Genomic DNA, 5,000 nt, shown 5'->3' on the forward strand with positions numbered 1-5,000 from the left:
GAATTTCTTTATTTTGATATCATCTGCGAAAAAGGAATGTACTTTTTTAGCTTCTTTCATATTTCAACAAAATGGTAGTCAGAAATGATGAACGTAGCACCCTTCGAAATTAAGCATTACCGCTTGGGCTAGTGACGGGAGGGGAAGGCAGAATGTAATAACCAAATATTATCAATGGATGGGAGATATGTTTGGAACAAATCAGTGACCGATTGCTAAAAGAAGACACACAGTCTTGTTAAACAGAAGACAAATGATGTAAAACTACGTGGCAACAGTTACGAAATACGAGCTTCAAGTTTGGAAAAACAGATGACAAGACAGAACGGATTCATATCGGATTACAAAATTCCATCTCAGTATGAGCTGTCCATGGGAGTAACAAAACATGCCACCAAACCGATGACTCTGTCGCAGTTCATGTCCAACAAGTTTCCCTCGTGAAAAATGTTTAACTCGTTGCAACGATAAAAGATATCTAAACAAAATGCCACGCACTGAGGTTGAAATCCGAACCTTCTAGTTACAAAACAAACGATTTAATCACACGTCTATACGTGCACAAGTATATGTGCGTATCTGTAGATCAGGTTTATCTTTCTGCTTGAATTCCAATATGATTGGCTACAACTAGAGCTTTGAAACTGAATTTGTTGGTTTGCGTGTGAGTCCCTCTCTCTCTCTCTCACTCTCTCTCTCTCTCTCTCTCTCACTCTATATATATATATATATATATATATATATATATATATAATATATATATTATATAAATGTGTGTGTGGGTTGTGTGCGAGTAAATGTGAAATACGAAAATGCTCACCATAACTATAGCACGGCAGTAAACACGGAGATAATGTAGGAATGGCAAGCACTTCCGTTCTGTCTGAATTCTTCCAGATTGATATTTTCACAAATAGAAGCGTGAATTAACCCGACCGTTAGATTTCCTCTATACCAGAGCTCTACCTGTCATTCCATAATTACATGTACATATATAGATTTACCTATATGGATCTCTGCTTGTACAAAAGTATGTTGCATGCAAGCGTCTACTCACGTAACGTAAGCCTGAATATATCTATGCATACGTATCTATATGTATAATTGTATGCACATAAAAATTTACTCATATATATGTGTATATATATGCATTGCTGTGTATATATATATATATATATATATATATATATATATGTATATGTGTGTGTGTGTGTGTGTGTGTGTGTGTGTGTGTGTGTGTGTGTGTGGTATGTATTTATGTATGTATGTTTGTATATACATATATACATGCGTCTTTCTTATTCTTTCTTTATGTAAACACGCATTTACTCGTATGTACGTGCATATACATACACATATACACACACAGATTTTGATACTCGTTGAATGATACATACAGTCATGCATACAAAATGCGTTTGAAGTGCGTACACAAATAGTTGTAAGCTCAAAATGGAAGCGGTCAGTGCACTTACGGTGTAACGTAACATTTAGATAATTGCCCTGATCTCGTAGTGACGAAAGACGAGCGTCAAGTTTGGAAACATGGATGACAGGGCAGAGCCGATTCACATCCGGTTGCAAAATTTCATCTCAGTATGAATGAGCTGTCCAATGGAAGCAAGAATACCGTAAAATCATCAATGTCCCACAAAATATCCATCCATGTTTGCTTATGCATCCAAATGCTGGTCATCCCGGTGGAAACAAAACACTGTCGGAGAGAATATATGACAAGAAAGAATCAATAAGTGATGGTATTCTTTTGATTTTTTAGGGAACCCCTATGTCTCTCCTTCCAGATGCTCCTCCAGGAAACTAAACATAGAAAGTGCATCGTAGACACACACACACACTCACACGCACACAGCACGCTCACACACACAAACGCGCACACATACACACGTACACGCTCATAGAGTATGGGACAGAATGTTATCGACCTCTCGTTGTTTGTTAGTAAATTTAGGCAAGTGTAACCATGGTGGTTTCACTTGATGCACGCCAAGGGTTTGCTTTCCTAAGGTTTCTTACTCTCTTTACTCTTTTACTTGTTTCAGTCTGTTGACTGCGGCCATGCTGGAGCACCGCCTTAAATCGAGTAACTCGACCCCGGGACTTATTCTTTTGCAAACCCAGTACTTATTCTATCGGTCTCTTTTGCCGAACCGCTAGGTAACGGGGACATAAACACACCAGCATCGGTTGTCAAGCAATACTAGGGGGACAAACACAGACACACATACACACTTATATATATATATATATATATATATATATACATATATACGACGGGCTTCTTTTAGTTTCCGTCTACCAAATCCACCCACAAGGCTTTAGTCGGCTCGAGGCTATAGTACAAGACACTTTCCCAAGGCGCCACGCAGTGAGACTGAGCCCAGAACCGTGTGGTTGGTAAGCAAGCTACTTACCACACAGCCACTCCTGCGCCTATATATTTAAACAGTTAAATTTGCGATTTATTTTGCATCATCTTGTGTTTGTATGTATGTGAGTTTATATTCATGTTGTAAGGTGTGGCATTGATCTAAGATATTATGCCCTTTATATGTATATATATATAAAATATATATATATATATATATATATATATATATATATATATAACAATGAGGGAGATGAATTGATATTAATTTAATTAATATCAATTTAAAACCAGTAGCCTAGCATATAAGAAATCTGAAATATTAGAAAAATTAAATGCATGTGTATATTTAGGAATAAGCTACTAAGTGGGTAATCAATATGCTAGAAGAAGATCACATACGATCTAACTACAAAGAAAGAATGTTCTCCAGAGAAAATTCACCGAACAGCAGAACATAGGCGGGCAAGATATATTATATATATATACATTTATTATGATATAGAGTTACTTCATTGAATTAAACCATCTGCATATTATGCGTTAATGATTGAGGACAGCGATCGCCACATCATCTTTGCGCTACAAAATGTGATTTTATTATTTAGCCTGCTTCCATATGCGACATCAAGATGCGCAATACGATAAAACTTGCATGTGAAATCTGTCTATTGAATGTCTGAAATGCAGTATACAATATGAAATAGAAGAGCAACGAGAAGAAACTATCAAATCTTTATATATAAAACTGTAGTTGTGTGAGTATCTGTCCCCTTCGATTTAGATTCCTAACTACTCCCACATTTTGCGGTGCAGTTTAACCAAAACCGGGTATCTTATAGTCGTGATTCATATCGAGCCCTTCTGGGCATTAGCTCGCGTCTACAATGAGTCTACGATTTTAAAAATAATTTACCATCATTTTTTTCCATTTTCATGCATATTTTTTTAAAGGGAAGTAACTCTCTAAAAATGTCTACGATGAGTCTACGATTTTTAAAAAAATTGACCATGATATTTTTTCCATTTTTAATGAATTTTTTTGCTAATTTTTGGCTATAACTCTCTAAAAATGCTGTATAGTTATTTCCCTTACAAACCGGAGCAACGCCGGGCGATACTGCTAGTATAATATAAATTCTGGCCGAGATACAGGCTGCGTCCCGCCGAGAAACTAATGAATCTAAATGAATGCCTTGCTTCAGAATTATATCTCAACACCAAGACAAATAGTTCAGTTGCTGCATCGACGAGTACCATGTTTGCCAAGCAAAGGGGCGTCACTCTCCACCTACGCACTGAATATTTTCTACTGAAACTTTCGTAATGCATTTCCTGGAATTTTGTTTCCCCCTTATTCACTTCTTCCCCCCCTTCCTATACAACTTCCTCTCACTTAATATATCTTACTTTCTTTGCATCCCCCCCCCCAAAACGACTGACTTCCTCTCTCCTCTTCCCATCTCTAACTCTGTCTCTCTCGCTCCCTCTCTCTTCCCCTTTATTTATGGCCTTTCTTTCCTCTTCTTCCCATCTCTCACTTATTCACAATCTCTATGTCACTCTCGATTAAGTCACGTGCAATAAAGCTTAGGGGCCTTAAGCGTTAAGAGCGAATCTCTCTACGGGTGTGGGTTTGTGTTCTAGCGTGTGGCTATGTGTGTTTGTACACATATGTGTACAGAAGTGGGTGCCTTTTCGAGTGAAATAAGGTTTGCACGAGGAACTATGAACATGCCTCGTAGATAGCCTATGTCTATTATTATTCAAGTAAGTTAATGTATGTGAGTGTGGGTCGGTATGCGCGCGTGTTGGTTGCATTCCAATTAACAATTTTGGTTTAGTGATATTTGGAAACACACACACACACACAGTAACAAACAGAGACACACACAAGCGTATATATATATAAATGTCAGTAATACACCTATATATAAATATATATCTTATATATATATATTTATAATATATATATGTATGTGTGTATATATGTGTATATATATGTATATATATTATATAATATATATAATATCCATACATACCTACACACAGGCATATATATATATATATATATATATATATATATATAACATGGGTAAATTAGGAAATGGAGTCAAACGCAGGTGTTATTCAAACCATTTACACTTCCATCATATGTTCCGAGAGAGACATTGACATTATTCCGGAGGGAAAAGTGATGTAAAACAAGGCATTCATTTCGTCCTAAACAACCTTGTTTTATTTTAAAAGAACACAAACCAATTTTTTAATAATCCAACTTTGCGACTTATTTGTCCTTCTAGCTCGCAAAAATATTCTTGATAAATATACTCATTCTTTACTTAAAAAATTAAAACTTAATTTATGGGCGAATTCGTTCCAAGTGGGTGAATAGTTTAATTCTTTTAATAACAAGATCTCAACTAAGTTTACTCAGTTCGACATTTCTACTTATTATTCTTCTATTAATCCAATTGTTTTTAACAAAACATTCTGGTTTGCGCACAAACAAAGCCGGTCACACACGGGATAAAATTAATGTGGTTTTGGCTGCCAGAAAATCAATCATTAAATTAGAAAATATGTTCTGGGTTCGTAAAGATAGGCCTGATTG

The sequence above is a fragment of the Octopus sinensis genome, linkage group LG6 (genome assembly GCF_006345805.1).
Source record: "Octopus sinensis linkage group LG6, ASM634580v1, whole genome shotgun sequence".
Lineage (NCBI taxonomy): Eukaryota > Metazoa > Mollusca > Cephalopoda > Octopoda > Octopodidae > Octopus > Octopus sinensis.